The following is a 19,348-nucleotide window of genomic DNA, read 5'->3' as shown; positions in this document are numbered from 1 at the left end:
CATCACAAAGAAGTTTCTGAGAATCCTTCTCTGTAGTTTTTATGTGAAGATATTTCCTTTTCCAACATAGGCCTCAAGGTGCTCCGAATAAACACTTGCAGATTCTACAAACTTAATGTTTCAAAACTGTTCTATCAAAAGGAATGTTGAAGTCTGTTAGTTGAATGCACTCGTCACAAAGAAGTTTCCCAGTATGCTTCCGTCTAGTTTTTAGGTGAGGAGATTTCATTTCCCAGCATAGGCCTCAAAGCGCTCCAAATATCCACTTGCAGATTCTATAAGAAGAGTGTTTCCAAACTGCTCTTTCAAAAGGAAGCTTCAAGTCTGTGAGTTGTATGCACTCATCACAAAGAAGTTTCAGAGAATGCTTCCGTCTAGTTTTTATATGAAGATATTTCCTTTTCCAACATAGGCCTCAAAGCGCTCCAAATAAACACATGCAGATTCTACAAAAGGAGTGTTTCAAAACTGTTCTATCAAAGGGAACTTTCAAGTCTGTGAGTTGAATGCACTCATTACACAGAAGTTTCTCAGAATGCTTCTGTCTAGTTTTTAGGTGGAGAGATTTCATTTCCCAGCATAGGCCCCAAAGTGCACCAAATATCCACTTCCAGATCCTACGAAAAGATTGTTTCAAAGCTGCTCTTTCAAAAGCAAGGTTCAAGTCTGTGTGTTGAATGCACTCATCAGAAAGAAGTTTTGAGAATGCTTCTGTGTAGTTCTTACGTGAAGAAATTTCCTTTTCCAGCTTAGGCCTCAAAGCGCTCCAAGTAAACACTTGCAGATTCTACAAAAGGAGTGTTTCAAAACTGCTCTTTCTATAGGTAAGTTCAAGTCTGTGAGTTGAATGCACTCAACACAAAGAAGTTTCTGAGAATGCTTCTGTTCACTTTTTATGTGAACATAATTCCTTTTCCAGCATAGGCCTCAAAAGGCTCCAAATATCCACTTGCAGATTCTACAAAAAGAGTGTTTCCAAACCTCTCTATCAATTGGTAGGTTCAACTCTGTGAGTTGAATGAACTCATCACAAAGAAGTTTCTGAGAATGCTTCCGTCTAGTTTTTATATGTAGATATTTCCTTTTCCAACATACGCCACAAAGTGCTCCAAATAAACACATGCAGATTCTACAAAAGGAGTGTTTCAAAGCTGTTCTAGCAAAGGGAACGTTCAAGTCTGTGAGTTGAATGCACTCATCACACAGAAGTTTCTGAGAATGCTTCTGTCTAGTTTTTATGTGAAGATATTTCCTTTTCCAGCATAGGCCTCAAAACGCTCCAAATATCCTCTTGCAGATCCTACAAAAAGAGTGTTTCAAAACTGTTCTATCAAAAGGAAGGTTCAACTCCGTGAGTTGAATGTATGCATTGTGAAGAACTTTCTGAGAATGTTTCTCTGTAGTTTTTAGGGGAAGATATTACATATCCTAGCACACGGCTCGAAGTGCTCCAAATAACCACTTGCAGATTTTACCAAAAGAGTGTCTCAAAACTGCTCTTTCTATAGGTAAGTTTAAGTCTGTGAGTTGAATGTACTTAACACAAAGAAGTTTCTGAGAATGCTTCTGTTCAGTTTTTATGTGAAGATATTTCCTTTTCCAGCATAGGCCACAAACGGCTCCAAATATCCACTTGCAGATTCAAGAAAAAGAGTGTTTCCAAACTTCTCTATCAATTGGTAGGTTCAACTCTGTGAGTTGAATGAACTCATCACAAAGAAGTTTCTGAGAATCCTTCTCTCTAGTTTTCATTTGAAGATATTTCCTTTTCCAACATAGGCTTCAATGTTCTCCGAATAAAAACTTGCAGATTCTACAAACGTAATGTTTCAAAACTGTTCTATCAAAAGGAACGTTGAAGTCTGTGAGTTGAATGCACTCATTGCAAAGAAGTTTCTCAGAATGCTTCCGTCAAGTTTTTAGCTGAAGAGATTTCATTTCCCAGCATAGGCCTCAAAGCGCTCCAAATATCCACTTGCAGATTCTATAAGAAGAGTGTTTCCAAACTGCTCTTTCAAAAGGAAGCTTCAAGTCTGTGAGTTGTATGCACTCATCACAAAGAAGTTTCAGAGAATGCTTCCGTCTAGTTTTTATATGAAGATATTTCCTTTTCCAACATAGGCCTCAAAGCGCTCCAAATAAACACATGCAGATTCTACAAAAGGAGTGTTTCAAAACTGTTCTATCAAAGGGAACTTTCAAGTCTGTGAGTTGAATGCACTCATTACACAGAAGTTTCTCAGAATGCTTCTGTCTAGTTTTTAGGTGGAGAGATTTTATTTCCCAGCATAGGCCCCAAAGTGCACCAAATATCCACTTCCAGATCCTACGAAAAGATTGTTTCAAAGCTGCTCTTTCAAAAGCAAGGTTCAAGTCTGTGTGTTGAATGCACTCATCAGAAAGAAGTTTTGAGAATGCTTCTGTGTAGTTCTTACGTGAAGAAATTTCCTTTTCCAGCTTAGGCCTCAAAGCGCTCCAAATAAACACTTGCAGATTCTACAAAAGGAGTGTTTCAAAACTGCTCTTTCTATAGGTAAGTTCAAGTCTGTGAGTTGAATGCACTCAACACAAAGAAGTTTCTGAGAATGCTTCTGTTCACTTTTTATGTGAACATAATTCCTTTTCCAGCATAGGCCTCAAAAGGCTCCAAATATCCACTTGCAGATTCTACAAAAAGAGTGTTTCCAAACCTCTCTATCAATTGGTAGGTTCAACTCTGTGAGTTGAATGAACTCATCACAAAGAAGTTTCTGAGAATGCTTCCGTCTAGTTTTTATATGTAGATATTTCCTTTTCCAACATACGCCACAAAGTGCTCCAAATAAACACATGCAGATTCTACAAAAGGAGTGTTTCAAAGCTGTTCTAGCAAAGGGAACGTTCAAGTCTGTGAGTTGAATGCACTCATCACACAGAAGTTTCTGAGAATGCTTCTGTCTAGTTTTTATGTGAAGATATTTCCTTTTCCAGCATAGGCCTCAAAACGCTCCAAATATCCTCTTGCAGATCCTACAAAAAGAGTGTTTCAAAACTGTTCTATCAAAAGGAAGGTTCAACTCCGTGAGTTGAATGTATGCATTGTGAAGAACTTTCTGAGAATGTTTCTCTGTAGTTTTTAGGGGAAGATATTACATATCCTAGCACACGGCTCGAAGTGCTCCAAATAACCACTTGCAGATTTTACCAAAAGAGTGTCTCAAAACTGCTCTTTCTATAGGTAAGTTTAAGTCTGTGAGTTGAATGTACTTAACACAAAGAAGTTTCTGAGAATGCTTCTGTTCAGTTTTTATGTGAAGATATTTCCTTTTCCAGCATAGGCCACAAACGGCTCCAAATATCCACTTGCAGATTCAAGAAAAAGAGTGTTTCCAAACTTCTCTATCAATTGGTAGGTTCAACTCTGTGAGTTGAATGAACTCATCACAAAGAAGTTTCTGAGAATCCTTCTCTCTAGTTTTCATTTGAAGATATTTCCTTTTCCAACATAGGCTTCAATGTGCTCCGAATAAAAACTTGCAGATTCTACAAACATAATGTTTCAAAACTGTTCTATCAAAAGGAACGTTGAAGTCTGTGAGTTGAATGCACTCATTGCAAAGAAGTTTCTCAGAATGCTTCCGTCAAGTTTTTAGCTGAAGAGATTTCAATTCCAAGCATAGGCCTCAAAGTGCTCCAAATATCCACTTGCAGAATCTATAAGAAGAGTGTTTCCAAACTGCTCTTTCAAAAGGAAGCTTCAAGTCTGTGAGTTGTATGTACTCACCACAAAGAAGTTTCAGAGAATGCTTCCGTCTAGTTTCTATATGAAGATACTTCCTTTTCCAACATAGGCCTCAAAGTGCTCCAAATAAACCCTTGCAGATACTACAAAAGGAGTGTTTCAAAACTGCTCTTTCTATAGGTAAGTTCAAGTCTGTGAGTTGAATGCACCCAACACAAAGAAGTTTCTGAGAATGCTTCTGTTCAGTTTTTATGTGAAGATATTTCCTTTTCCAGCATAGGCCTCAAACGGCTCCAAATATCCACTTGCCTATTCTACAAAAAGAGTGTTTCCAAACTTCTCTATCAATTGGTAGGTTCAACTTTGTGAGTTGCATGAACTCATCACAAAGAAGTTTCTGAGAATGCTTCCGTCTAGTTTTTATATGAAGATATTTCCTTTTGCAACATAGGCCTCAAAGCGCTCCAAATAAACACATGCAGATTCTACAAAAGGAGTGTTTCAAAACTGTTCTATCAAAGGGAACGTTCAAGTCTGTGAGTTGAATGCACTCATCACACAGAGGTTTCTCAGAATGCTTCTGTCTGGTTTTTAGTTGAAGAGATTTCATTTCCCAGCATAGGCCTCAAAGCGCACCAAATATCCACTTCCAGATCCTACGAAAAGAGTGTTTCAAAGCTGCTCTTTCAAAAGCAAGGTTCAAGTCTGTGTGTTGAATGCACTCCTCAGAAAGAAGTTTCTGAGAATGCTTCTGTCTAGTTCTTACGTGAAGATATTTCCTTTTCCAGCTTAGGCCTCAAAGCGCTCCAAATAAACACTTGCAAATTCTAAAAAAGGAGTGTTTCAAAAGAGTTCTCTCAAAAGGAACTTTCATGTCTGTGAGTTGAATGCACTTATGAAACAGATGTTTTCTAGATGCTTCTGTCTACTTTTTATGTGAAGACATTTCCTTTTCCAGCATAGGCCTCAAAGCGCTCCAAATATCCACTTGCAGATCCTCTAAGAAGAGTGTTTCCAAACTGCACTTTCAAAAGGAAGGTTCAAGTCTGTGAGTTGAATGCACTCATCACAAAGAAGTTTCTGAGAATGCTTCTGTCTAGTTTTTATGTGAAGATAATTCCTTTTCCAGCATAGGCGTCAAAATGCTCCATATATCCACTTGCAGATTCTACAAAAAGAGTGTTTCAAAACTGCTCTTTCGAGAGAAACGTTCAAGTCTGTGAGTTGAATGAACGCATCTTGAAGAACTTTCTGATAATGCTTCTCTGTAGTTTTTTGGTGAAGATACTCCATTTAACAGCACAGGCCTCGAAGTGCTCCAAATAACCACTTGCAGATTTTACCAAAAGAGTGTTTCAAAACTGCTCTTTCTATAGGTAATTTCAAGTCTGTGAGTTGAATGCACTCAACACAAAGAAGTTTCTGAGAATGCTTCTGTTCAGTTTTTATGTGAAGATATTTCCTTTTCCAGCATAGGCCTCAAAAGGCTCCAAATATCCACTTGCAGATTCTACAAAAAGAGTGTTTCCAAACTTCTCTATCTATTGGTGGGTTCAAGCCTGTGAGTTGAATGAACTCATCACAAAGTAGTTTCTCGGAATCCTTTTCTGTAGTTTTTATGTGAAGATATTTCCTTTTACAACATAGGCCTCAAGGTGCTCCGAATGAACACTTGCAGATCCTACAAACTTAATGTTTTGAAACTGTTCTATCAAAAGGAACGTTCAAGTCTGTGAGTTGAATGCACTTATCACAAAGAAGTTTCTCAGAATGCTTCTGTCTAGTTTTTAGGTGAAGGGATTTCATTTCCCAGCATAGGCCTCAAAGCGCTCCAAATATCCACTTGCAGATTCTACAAATAGTGTGTTTCTAAACTGCTCTTTCAGAAGGAAGGTTCAAGTCTGTGAGTTGAATGCACACATCACAAAGAAGTTTCTGAGTATGCTTCCGTCTAGTTTTTATATAAAGATATTTCCTTTTCCAACATAGGCGTCAAAGCGCTCCAAATAAACACTTGCACATTCTACAAAAGGAGTGTTTCAAAACTGTTCTATCAAAGGGAACGTTCACGTCTGTGAGTAGAATGCACTTATCCCACAGAAGTTTCTCAGAATGCTTCTGTCTAGTTTTTAGGTGAAGAAATTTCATTTCCCAGCATAGGCCTCAAAGCGCTCCAAATATCCCCTTGCAGACTCTACAAGAAGAATGTTTCCAAACTTCTCTTTCTAAAGGAAGCTTCAAGTCTGTGAGTTGAATGCACTCATCACAAAGCAGTTTCTGAGAATGCTTCCGTCTAGTTTCTATATGAAGATATTTCCTTTTCCAACATAGGCCTCAAGGTGCTGCAAATAAACACTTGCAGATTCTACAAAAGGAGTGTTTCAAAACTACTCTTTCTATAGGTAAGTTCAAGTCTGTGAGTTGAATGCACTCAACACAAAGAAATTTCTGAGAAGGCTTCTGTTCAGTTTTTATGTGAAGATATTTCCTTTTCCAGCATAGGCCTCAAACGGCTCCAAATATCCACTAGCAGATTCTACAAAAAGAGTGTTTCCAAACTTCTCTATCAATTGGTAGGTTCAATTTTGTGAGTTGAATGAACTCATAACAAAGACATTTCTGAGAATCCTTTTCTCTAGTTTTTATGTGAAGATATTTCCTTTTCCAACATAGGCGTCAAGGTGCTCCGAATGAACACTTGCAGATTCTACAAACTTAATGTTTCAAAACTGTTCTATCAAAAGGAACGTTCAAGTGTGTGAGTTGAATGCACTCATTGCAGAGAAGTTTCTCAGAATGCTTCTGTCTAGTTTTTAGGTGAAGATATTTCATTTCCCAGCATAGGCCTCAAAGCGCTCCAAATATCCACTTGCAGATTCTACAAAAAGTGTGTTTCTAAACTGCTCTTTCAAAAGGAAGCTTCAAGTCTGTGAGTTGAATGCTCACATCACAAAGAAGTTTCTGAGAATGCTTCCGTCTAGTTTTTATATGAAGATATTTCCTTTTCCAACATAGGCCTCAAAGCGCTCCAAATAAACACTTGCAGATTCTAGAAAAGGAGTGTTTCAAAACTGTTCTGTCGAGAGGAACGTTCAAGTCTGTGAGTTGAATGCAGTCATCACATAGTAGTTTCTGAGAATGCTTCTGTCTTGTTTTTAGGTGAAGATATTTCCTTTTCCAGCATAGTCCTCAAAACGCTCCAAATATCCATTTGCAGATTCTACAAAAAGAGTGTTGCAAAACTGTTCTATCAATAGGAAGGTTCAACTCCATGAGTTGAATGAACGCATCATGAAGAACTTTGTGAGAATTCTTCTCTGTAGTTTTTAGGTGAATATATTCCATTTCCCAGCACAGGCCTCGAAGTTCTCCAAATAACCACTTGCAGATTTTACCAAAAGAGTGTTTCAAAACTGCTCTTTCTATAGGTAAGTTCAACTCTGTGAATTGAATGCACTCAACACAAAGAAGTTTCTGAGAATGCTTCTGTTCAGTTTTTATGTGAAGATATTTCCTTTTCCAGCATAGGCCTCAAACGGCTCCAACTATCCACTTGCAGATACTACAAAAGGTGTGTTTCCAAACTTCTCTATCAATTGGTAGGTTCAACTCTGTGAGTTGAATGCACTCATCACAAAGAAGTTTCTGAGAATCCTTCTCTCTAGTTTTTATGTGAAGATATTTCCTTTTCCAACATAGGCCTCCAGGTGCTCTGAATAAACACTTGCAGACTCTACAAACTTAATGTTTCAAAACTGTTCTAGCAAAAGGAACGTTCAAGTCTGTGAGTTGAATGCACTCATTGCAAAGAAGTTTCTCAGAACGCTTCTGTCTAGTTTTTAGGTGAAGAGATTTCATTTCCCAGCATAGGCCTGAAAGCGCTCCAAATATCCAATTGCAGATTCTGTAAGAAGAGTGTTTCCAAACTGCTCTTTCAAAAGGAAACTTGAAGTCTGTGGGTTGAATGCACTCATCACAAAGAAGTTTCTGAGAATGTTTTCGTCTAGTTTCTATATGAAGATATTTCCTTTTCCAACATAGGCCTCAAAGCGCTCCAAATAAACACTTGCAGATTCTACAAAAGGAGTGTTTGAAGTCTGTTCTCTCAAATGCAATGTTCAAGTCTCTGAGTTGAATGCACTCCTCACACAGAAGTTTCTCAGCATGCTTCTGTCTAGTTTTTAGGTGAAGATATTTCTTTTCCCAGCATAGGCCTCAAAGCGCTCCAAATATCCACTTGCAGATTCTACAAAAAGAGTGTTTCAAATCTGCTCTTTCAAAAGCATGGTTTAAGTCTGTGTTTTGAATGCTCTCATCAGAAAGAAGTTTCTGAGAATGCTTCTGTCTAGTTCTTTCGTGAAGATATTTCCTTTTCCAGCTTAGACCTCAAAGCGCTCCAAATAAACACTTGTAAATTCTACAAAAGGAGTGTTTCAAAAGAGTTCTATCAAAAGGAACGTTCAAGTCTGTGAGTTGAATGCACTTATCAAACAGAAGTTTCCTGGAATGCTTCTGTCTGGTTCTTTTTTTTTTTTCTTTTATTATTATTCTTCTTCTTATTATTATTATTATACTTTAGGTTTTATGGTACATGAGCGCAATGTTCAGGTAAGTTACATGTGTATACATGTGCCATGCTGGTGTGCTGCACCCACCAACTAGTCATCTAGCATTAGGTATATCTCCCAATGCTATCCCTCACCCCTCCCCCCACCCCACAACAGTCCCCGAAGTGTGATGTTCCCCTTCCTGTGTCCATGTGTCCTCATTGTTGAATTCCCACGTATGAGTGAGAATATGCGGTGTTTGGTTTTTTGTTCTTGTGATAGTTTACTGAGAATGATGATTTCCAATTTCATCTATGTCCCTACAAAGGACATGAACTCATCATTTTTTATGGCTGCATAGTATTCCATGGTGTATATGTGCCACATTTTCTTAATCCAGTCTATCATTGTTGGACACTTGGGTTGGTTCCAAGTCTTTGCTATTGGGAATAATGCCGCAATAATCATACGTGTGCATGTGTCTTTATAGCAGCATGATTTATAGTCCTTTGGGTATATACCCAGTAATGGGATGGCTGGGTCGAATGGAATTTCTAGTTCTAGATCCCTGAGGAATCTCCACGCTGACTTCCACAAGGGTTGAACTTGTTTATGGTCCCACCAACAGTGTAAAAGTTTTCCTATTTCTCCACATCCTCTCCAGCACCTGTTGTTTCCTGACATTTTAATGATTGCTTTCTAACTGGTGTGAGATGGTATCTCATTGTGGTTTTGATTTGCATTTCTCTGATGGCCAGTGATGGTGAGCATTTTTTCATGTGTCTTTTGGCTGCATAAATGTCTTCTTTTGAGAAGTGTCTGTTCATATCCTTCACCCACTTTTTGATGGGGTTGTTTGTTTTTTTCTTGTAAATTTGTTGGAGTTCATTGTAGATTCTGGATATTAGCCCTTTGTCAGATGAGTAGGTTGCGAAAATTTTCTCCCATTTTGTAGGTTGCCTGTTCACTCTGATGGTAGTTTCTTTTGCTGTGCAGAAGCTCTTGAGTTTAATTAGATCCCATTTGTCAATTTTGGCTTTTGTTTCCATTGCTTTTGGTGTTTTAGACATGAAGTCCTTGCCCATGCCTATGTCCTGAATGGTAATGCCTAGGTTTTCTTCTAGGGTTTTTATGGTTTTAGGTCTAACATTTAACTCTTTAATCCATCTTGAATTTATTTTTGTATACGGTGTAAGGAAGGGATCCAGTTTCAGCTTTCTACATATGGCTAGCCAGTTTTCCCAGCACCATTTATTAAATAGGTAATCCTTTCCCCATTTCCTGTTTTTGTCAGGTTTGTCAAAGATCAGATACTTGTAGATATGTGGCATTATTTCTGACGGCTCTCTTCTGTTCCATTGATCTATATCTCTGTTTTGGTACCAGTACCACGCTGTTTTGGTTACTGTAGCCTTGTAGTATAGTTTGAAGTCAGGTAGTGTGATGCCTCCACCTTTGTTCTTTTGGCTTAGGATTGACTTGGCGATGCGAGCTCTTTTTTGGTTCCATATGAACTTTAAAGTAGTTTTTTCCAATTCTGTGAAGAAAGTCATTGGTAGCTTGATGGGGATGGCATTGAATCTGTAAATTACCTTGGGAAGGATGGCCATTTTCATGATATTGATTCTTCCTACCCATGAGCATGGAATGTTCTTCCATTTGTTTGTATCCTCTTTTATTTCCTTGAGCAGTGGTTTGTAGTTCTCCTTGAAGAGGTCTTTCACATCCCTTGTAAGTTGGATTCCTAGGTATTTTATTCTCTTTGAAGCAATTGTGAATGGGAGTTCACTCATGATTTGGCTCTCTGTTTGTCTGTTATTGATGTATAAGAATGCTTGTGATTTTTGCACATTGATTTTGTATCCTGAGACTTTGCTGAAGTTGCTTATCAGCTTAAGGAGATTTTGGGCTGAGACAATGGAGTTTTCAAAATATACTATCATGTCATCTGCAAACAGGGACAATTTGACTTCCTCTTTTCCTAATTGAATACCCTTGATTTCCTTCTCCTGCCTAATTGCCCTGGCCAGAACTTCCAACACTATGTTGAATAGAAGTGGTGAGAGAGGGCATCCCTGTCTTGTGCCAGTTTTCAAAGGGAATGCTTCCAGTTTTTGCCCATTCAGTATGATATTGGCTGTGGGTTTGTCATAAATAGCTCTAATTATTTTGAGATACGTCCCATCAATTCCTAATTTATTGAGAGTTTTTAGCATGAAGGGTTGTTGAATTTTGTCAAAGGCCTTTTCTGCATCTATTGAGAGAATCATGTGGTTTTTGTCTTTGTTTCTGTTTATATGCTGGATTACATTTAGTGATTTGCATATATTGAACCAGCCTTGCATCCCAGGGATGAAGTCCACTTGATCATGTTTGATAAGCTTTTTGATGTGCTGCTGCATTCTGTTTGCCAGTATTTTATTGAGGATTTTTGCATCAATGTTCATCAAGGATATTGGTCTAAAATTCTCTTTTTTGGTTGTGTCTCTGCCAGCCTTTGTTATCAGGATGATGGTGGCCTCATACAATGAGTTAGGGAGGATTCCCTCTTTTTCTATTGATTGGAATAGTTTCAGAAGGAATGGTACCAGCTCCTCCTTGTACCTCTGGTAGAATTCTGCTATGAACCCATCTGGTCCTGGGCTTTTTTTGGTTGGTAAGCTATTGATTATTGCCACAATTTCAGCTCCTGTTATTGGTCTATTCAGAGATTCAACTTCTTCCTGGTTTAGTCTTGGGAGGGTGTATGTGTTTAGGAATTTATCCATTTCTTCTAGATTTTCTAGTTTATTTGGGTAGAGGTGTTTGTAATATTCTCTGATGGTAGTTTGTATTTCTGTGGGATTGGTGGTGATATCCCCTTTATCATTTTTTATTGCATCTATTTGATTCTTCTCTCTTTTTTTCTTTATTAATCTTGCTAGCGGTCTATCAATTTTGTCGATCCTTTCAAAAAACCAGCTCCTGGATTCATTTATTTTTTGAAGGGTTTTTTGTGTCTCTATTTCCTTCAGTTCTGCTCTGATTTTAGTTATTTCTTGCCTTCTGCTAGCTTTTGAATGTGTTTCCTCTTGCTTTTCTAGTTCTTTTAATTGTGATGTTAGGGTGTCAATTTTGGATCTTTCCTGCTTTCTCTTGTGGGCATTTAGTGCTATAAATTTCCCTCTACACACTGCTTTGAATGCATCCCAGAGATTCTGGTATGTTGTGTCTTGGTTCTGGTTGGTTTCAAAGAACATCTTTATTTCTGCCTTCATTTCATTATGTACCCAGTAGCCATTCAGGAGCAGGTTGTTCAGTTTCCAAGTAGCTGAGCGGTTTTGAGTGAGATTCTTAATCCTCAGTTCTAGCTTGATTGCACTGTGATCTGAGAGACAGTTTGTTACAATTTCTGTTCTTTTACATTTATTGAGGAGAGCTTTACTTCCAAGCGTATGGTCAATTTTGGAATAGGTGTGGTGTGGTGCTGAAAAAAATGTATATTCTGTTGATTTGGGGTGGAGAGTTCTGTAGATGTCTATTAGGTCCACTTGGTGCAGAGCTGAGTTCAATTCCTGGGTATCCTTGTTGACTTGCTGTCTCGTTGATCTGTCTAATGTTGACTGTGGGGTGTTAAAGTCTCCCATTATTAATGTGTGGGAGTCTAAGTCTCTTTGTAGGTCACTCAGGACTTGCTTTATGAATCTGGGTGCTCCTGTATTGGGTGCATATATATTTAGGATAGTTAGCTCTTCTTGTTGAATTAATCCCTTTACCATTATGTAATGGCCTTCTTTGTCTCTTTTGATCTTTGTTGGTTTAAAGTCTGTTTTATCAGAGACTAGGATTGCAACCCCTGCCTTTTTTTGTTTTCCATTTGCTTGGTAGATCTTCCTCCATCCTTTTATTTTGAGCCTATGTGTGTCTCTGCACGTGAGATGGGTTTCCTGAATACAGCACACTGATGGGTCTTGAGTCTTTATCCAATTTGCCAGTCTGTGTCTTTTAATTGGAGCATTTAGTCCATTTACATTTAAAGTTAATATTGTTATGTGTGAATTTGATTCTGTCATTATGATGTTAGCTGGATATTTTGCCCTTTAGTTGATGCAGTCTCTTCCTAGTCTTTATGGTCTTTACAATTCGGTATGATTTTGCAGTGGCTGGTACCGGTTGTGCCTTTCCATGTTTAGCGCTTCCTTCAGGAGCTCTTTTAGGGCAGGCCTGGTGGTGACAAAATCTCTCAGCATTTGCTTGTCTGTTAAGTATTTTATTTCTCCTTCACTTATGAAGCTTAGTTTGGCAGGATATGAAATTCTGGGTTGAAAATTCTTTTCTTTAAGAATGTTGAATGTTGGCCCCCACTCTCTTCTGGCTTGTAGGGTTTCTGCCAAGAGATCCGCTGTTAGTCTGATGGGCTTCCCTTTGATGGTAACCCGACCTTTCTCTCTGGCTGCCCTTAACATTTTTTCCTTCATTTCAACTTTGGTGAATCTGACAATTATGTGTCTTGGAGTTGCTCTTCTCAAGGAGTATCTTTGTGGCGTTCTCTGTATTTCCTGAATCTGAATGTTGACCTGCCTTGCTAGATTTGGGGAAGTTCTCCTGGATAGTATCCTGCAGAGTGTTTTCCAACTTGGTTCCATTCTCCCCGTCACTTCCAGGTACACCAATCAGACGTAGATTTGGTCTTTTCACATAGTCCCCCATTTCTTGGAGGCTTTGCTCGTTTCTTTTTATTCTTTTTTCTCTAAACTTCCCTTCTCGCTTCATTTCATTCATTTCATCTTCTAGGGCGGATACTCTTTCTTCCATTTGATCGCAAAGGCTCCTGAGGCTTCTGCATTCTTCACGTAGTTCTCGAGCCTTGGTTTTCAGCTCCATCAGCTCCTTTAAGCACTTCTCTGTATTGGTTATTCTAGTTATACATTCTTCTAAATTCTTTTCAAAGTTTTCAACTTCTTTGCCTTTGGTTTGAATATCCTCCCATAGTTCGGAGTAATTTGATCGTCTGAAGCCTTCTTCTCTCAGCTCGTCAAAGTCATTCTCCGTCCAGCTTTGTTCCGTTGCTGGTGAGGAACTGCGTTCCTTTGGAGGAGGAGAGGTACTCTGGTTTTGAGAGTTTCCAGTTTTTCTGCTCTTTTTTTCCCCATCTTTGTGGTTTTATCTACTTTTGGTCTTTGATGATGGTGATGTACAGATGGGTTTTTGGTGTGGATGTCCTTTCTGTTAGTTTTCCTTCTAACAGACAGAACCCTCAGCTGCAGGTCTGTTGGAGTACCTGGCCGGCCGTGTGAGGTGTCAGTCTGCCCCTGCTGGGGAGGGCCTCCCAGTTAGGCTGCTCGGGGGTCAGGGGTCAGGGACCCACTTGAGGAGGCACTCAGCCCGTTCTCAGATCTCCAGCTGCGTGCTGGGAGAATCACTGCTCTCCTCACAGCTTTCAGACAGGGACATTTAAGTCTGCAGAGGTTACTGCTGTCTTTTTGTTGTCTGTGCCCTGCCCCTAGAGGTGCAGCCTACAGAGGCAGGGAGGCCTCCTTGAGCTGTGGTGGGCTCCACCCAGTTCAAGCTTCCAGGATGCTTTGTTTACCTAAGCGAGCCTGGGCAATGGCGGGCGCCCCTCCCCCAGCCTCGCTGCTGACTTGCTGTTTGATCTCAGACTGCTGTGCTAGCGATCAGCGAGACTCCGTGGGCGTAGGACCCTCTGAGCCACGTGCAGGCTATACTCTCCCGCGGCACCGTTTCCTAAGCCCGTCGGAAAAGCACAGTATTTGGGTAGGAGTGGCCCGATTTTCCAGGTGCCGTCTGTCACCCCTGGAAGGGGAACTCCCTGACCCCTTGTGCTTCCCGAGAGAGGCAATGACTCGCCCCTGCTTCGGCTGGAGCACGGTGTGCTCACCCACTGACCTGCGCCCACTCTCTGGCACTCCCTAGTGAGATGAACACGGTACATCAGATGGAAATGAAGAAATCAACCGTCTTCTGCGTCGCTCGCGCTGGGAGCTGTAGACCGGAGCTGTTCCTATTCGGCCATCTTGGCTCCTCCTCCTGCTTCTGTCCAGTTTTTATGTGAAGACATTTCCTTTTCCAGCATAGGCCCCAAAGCACTCCAAATATCCACTTGCAGATTCTACAAAAACAGTGTTTCAAAACTGTTCTATCAAAAGGAAGCTTCAAAACTGTGAGTAGAATGCACTCATAACAAAGAAGTTTCTGAGAATGCTTCTGTCTAGTTTTTATGTGAAGATATTTCCTTTTCTAGCATAGGCCTCAAAACGCTCCAAATATCCACTTGCAGATTCTACAAGAAGAGTGTTTCAAAACTGTTCTATCAAAAGGAAGGTTCAACTCTGTGAGTTGAATGAACGCATTGTGAAGATCTTTCTGACAATGCTTTTCTGTAGGCTTTACGTGAAGATATTCCATTTCCCAGCACAGGCCTCGAAGTGCTCCAAATAACCACTTACAGATTTTACCAAAACGGTGTTTCAAAACTGCTCTTTCTATAGGTGAGTTCAAGTCTGTGAGTTGAATGCACTCAACACAAAGAAGTTTCTGAGAATGCTTCTGTTCAGTTTTTATGTGAAGATATTTCCTTTTCCAGCATAGGTCTCAAACGGCTCCAAATATCCACTTGCAGATTCTACAAAAAGAGTGTTTCCAAACTTCTCTATCAATTGGTAGGTTCAACTCTGTGAGTTGAATGCACTCATCACAAAGAAGTTTCTGAGAATGCTTCCGTCTAGTTTTTATGTGAAGATATTTCCTTTTCCTACATAGGCCTCAAGGTGCTCCGAATAAACACTTGCAGATACTGGAAACTTAATGTTTCAAAACTGATCTATCAAAAGGAACGGTCAAGTCTGTGAGTTGAATGCACTCATCACTAAGAAGTTTCTGAGAATGCTTCTGTCTAGTTTTTAGGTGAAGAGATTTCATTTCCCAGGATAGGCCTCAAAGCGCTCCAAATATCCACTTGCAGATCCTATAAGAAGAGTGTTTCCAAACTGCTTTTTCAAAAAGAAGGTTCAAGTCGGTAAGTTGAATGCACTCATCACAAAGAAGTTTGTGAGAATGCTTCTGTCTTGTTTGTATGTGAAGATATTTCGTTTTCCAGCATGGACCCCAAATTGCTGCAAACATCCTGTAGCAAATTCTACAAAAGGAGTGTTTCAAAAGTGTGCTATCAAAAGGAAGAGTCCACTATGTGAATTGAATACATAAAGAACACGGAAGTTTCTGAGAATGCTTCTGTCTAGTTTTTAGGTGAGGATATTTCATTTCCCAGCATAGGCCTCAAAGCGCTCCAAATATCCACTTGCAGATTCTACAAAAACAGTGTTTCCAAACTGCTTTTTTAAAAGGAAGCTTCAACTCAGTGAGTTGAATGCACTCATCACAAAGAAGTTTCTGAGAATGCTTCCGTCTAGTTTTTATATGAAGATATTTCCTTTTCCAACATAGGCCTCAAAGCGCTCCAAATATCCACTTGCAGATTGTACAAAAAGAGTGTTTCAAAACTGTTCTATCAAAAGGAAGGTTGAACACTGTGAGTAGAATGCACTCATCTCAAAGAAGTTTCTGAGAATGCTTCTGTCTAGTTTTTTTGTGAAGATATTTCCTTTTCCAACATAGGCCCCAAAGCGATCCAAATAAACACATGCAGATTCTACAAAAGGAGTGTTTCAAAACAGTCCTGTCGAGAGCAACTTTCAAGTCTGTGAGTTGAATGCACTCATCACACAGAAGTTTCTGAGAATGTTTCTGTCTAGTTTTTATGTGAAGATATTTCCTTTTCCAGCATTGGCCTCAAAACGCTCCAAATATCCACTTGAAGATTCTACAAAAACAGTGTTTCAAAACTGTTCTATCAAAAGGAAGTTTCAACTCTGAGAGTTGAATGAATGCATCATGAAGAACTTTCTGAGAATGCTTTTCTGTAGTCTTTAGGTGAAGATATTCCATTTCGCAGTATAGGCCTCGAAGTGCTACAAATAACCACTTGCAGATTTTACCAATAGTGTGTTTCAAGAGTGCTCTTTCCATAGGTAAGTTCAAGTCTGTGAGTTGAATGCACTCAACATAAAGATTCTGAGAATGCTTCTGTTGAGTTTTTATGTGAAGATATTTCCTTTTCCAGCATAGTCCTCAAACGGCTCCAAATATCCACTTGCAGTTTCTACAAAAAGAGTGTTTCCAAACTTCTCTATCTATTGGTAGGTTCAACTCTGTGGGTTGAATGCCCTCATCATAAAGAAGTTTCTCAGAATGCTTCTCTCTAGTTTTTATGTGAAGATATTTCCTTTTCCAACATAGGCCTCAAGGTGCTCTGAATAAACACTTGCAGATTCTAGAAACTTAATGTTTAAAAACTGTTCTATCAAAAGGAACGTTCAAGTCTGTGAGTTGAATACACTCATCACAAAGAAGTTTCTCAGAATGCTTCTGTCTAGTTTTTAGGTGAAGAGATTTCATTTCCCTGCATAGGCCTCAAAGCTCTCCAAATATCCACCTGCAGATTCTATAAGAAGAGTGTTTCCAAACTGCTCTTTCAAAAGGAAGGTTCAAGTCTGTGAGTTGAATGCACTCATCACAAAGAAGTTTCTGAGAATGCTTCTGTCTAGTTTTTATGTGAAGACATTTCGTTTTCCAGCATGGGCCCCAAGTCGCTCCAAACGTCCACTAGCAAATTGTACAAAAGGAGTGTTTCAAAAGTGTGCTATCAAAAGGAAGAGTCCAATATGTGAGTTGAATGCATAAAGCACACAGAAGTTTCTGAGAATGCTTCTGTCTAGTTTTTAGGTGAAGACATTTCATTTCCCAGCATAGGCCTCAAAGCGCTCCAAATATCCACTTGCAGATTCTACGAAAAGAGTGTTTCAAAGCTGCTCTTTCAAAAGCAAGGTTCAAGTCTGTGTGTTGAATGCACTCATCAGAAAGAAGTTTCTGAGAATGCTTCTGTCTAGTTCTTACTTGAAGATATTTCCTTTTCCAGCTTAGGCCTCAAAGCGCTCCAAATAAACACTTGCAAATTCTACAAAAGGAGTGTTTCAAAAGAGTTCTATCAAAAGGAAGGTTCAACAGTGTGAGTAGAATTCACTCATCACAAAGAAGTTTCTGAGAATGCTTCTGTCTACTTTTTATGTGAAGATATTTTTTTTCCAACATAGGCCTCAATGCGCTCCAAATAAACACTTGCAGATTCTACAAAAGGAGGGTTTCAAAACTGTTCTGTAGACAAGAACTTTGAAGTCTGTGAGATGAATGCACTCATCACACAGTAGTTTCTTAGAATCCTTCTTTCTAGTTTTTAGTGAAGATATTTCATTTCCCAGCATAGGCCTCATTGCGCTCCAAATATCTACTTTCAGATTCTATAAAAAGAGTGTTTGAAAACTGCTCTTTCAAAAGGGACGTTCAGGTCTGTAAGTTGAATGCACCCATCACAAAGATGTTTCTGAGAATGATTCTGTCTAGTTGTTATATGATGATATTTCCTTTTCCAGCATATGTCTCTTAGCGCTCCGAATAAACATTTGCAGATTCTGCAAAAGGAGTGTTTCCAATCTGTTCTATCAAAAGAAACGTTCAAGTCTGTGAGTGGAATGCACTCATCACACAGAAGTTTCTGAGAATGCTTCTGTCTTGTTTTTAGGTGAAGATATACCTTTTCCCAGCGTAGGCCTCAAAGCGTTCCAAATATCCACTTGCAGATTCTACAAAAAGAGTGTTTCAAAACTGCTCTTTCAAAAGGAGCGTTCAAGTCTGTGAGTGGAATGCACTCAACACAAAGAAGTTTCTGAGAACGTTCCATCTAGTTTTCATCTGCATGTATTTCCTTTTCCACTAGGTGTCGCAGTCGCTCCAAATATCTCCTTGCAGAAATTACAAAAAGAGTGTTTCCAAGCTACTCTATCAAAAGTCAGTTTCTTCTCTGGGAGTTGAATGCAGGCATCGCAAAGTGGTTTCTGCGAATGCTTCTGTCTAGTTTTAAGCTGAAGATATTTCCTTTTCCAACATAGGCCTCAAAGCGCTCCAAATAAACACTTGCAGATTCTACAAAAGGAGTGTTTCAAAACTGTTCTGTCGACAGGAACTTTCAAGTCTGTGAGATGAATGCACTCATCACTCAGAAGTTTCTGAGAATGCTTCTGTCTAGTTTTTATGTGAAGATATTTCCTTTTCCAGCATAGGCCTCAAAACGCTCCAAATATCCTCTTGCAGATTCTACAAAAAGAGTGTTTCAAAACTGTTCTATCAAAAGGAAGGTTCAACTCTGTGAGTTGAATGAACGCATCGTGAAGATCTTTCTGAGAATGCTTTTCTGTAGTCTTGAGGTGAAGATATTCCATTTCCCAGCACAGGCCTCGAAGTGCTCCAAATAACCACTTGCAGATTTTACCAAAAGAGTGTTTCAAAACTGCTCTTTCTATAAGTGAGTTCAAGTCTGAGAGTTGAATGCACTCAACACAAAGAAGTTTCTGAGAATGCTTCTGTTCAATTTTTATGTGAAGATATTTCCTTTTCCAGCATAGGCCTCAAACGGCTCCAAATATCCACTTGCAGATTCTACAAAAAGAGTGTTTCCAAACTTCTCTATCAATTGGTAGGTTCAACTCTGTGAGTTGAATGCACTCATAACAAAGAAGTTTCTGAGAATGCTTCTCTCTAGTTTTTATGTGAAGATATGTCCTTTTCCAACATAGGCCTCAAGGTGCTCCGAATAAACACTTGCAGATTCTACAAACTTAACGTTTAAAATTGTTCTATCAAAAGGAACGTTCAAGTCTGTGAATTGAATACACTCATCGCAAAGAAGTTTCTCAGAATGCTTCTGTCTAGTTTTTAGGTGAAGATATTTCATTTCCCAGCATAGGCCTCAAAGCGCTCCAGTTATCCACTTGCAGATTCTACAAAAAGAGTGTTTCCAAACTGCTCTTTCAAAAGGAAGCTTCAAGTCCGTGAGTTGAATGCACTCATCACAAAGAAGTTTCTGAGAATGCTTCCGTCTAGTTTTTATATGAAGTTATTTCCTTTTCCAACATAGGCCTCAAAGCGCTGCAAATAACTACTGGCAGATTTTACCAAAAGAGTGTTTTTC

This window comes from Pongo pygmaeus, chromosome 17 (genome assembly GCF_028885625.2).
Source record: "Pongo pygmaeus isolate AG05252 chromosome 17, NHGRI_mPonPyg2-v2.0_pri, whole genome shotgun sequence".
Classification (NCBI taxonomy): domain Eukaryota; kingdom Metazoa; phylum Chordata; class Mammalia; order Primates; family Hominidae; genus Pongo; species Pongo pygmaeus.
The sequence above is the reverse complement of the archived record's forward strand: the minus strand, read 5'-3'. Positions refer to the sequence as shown.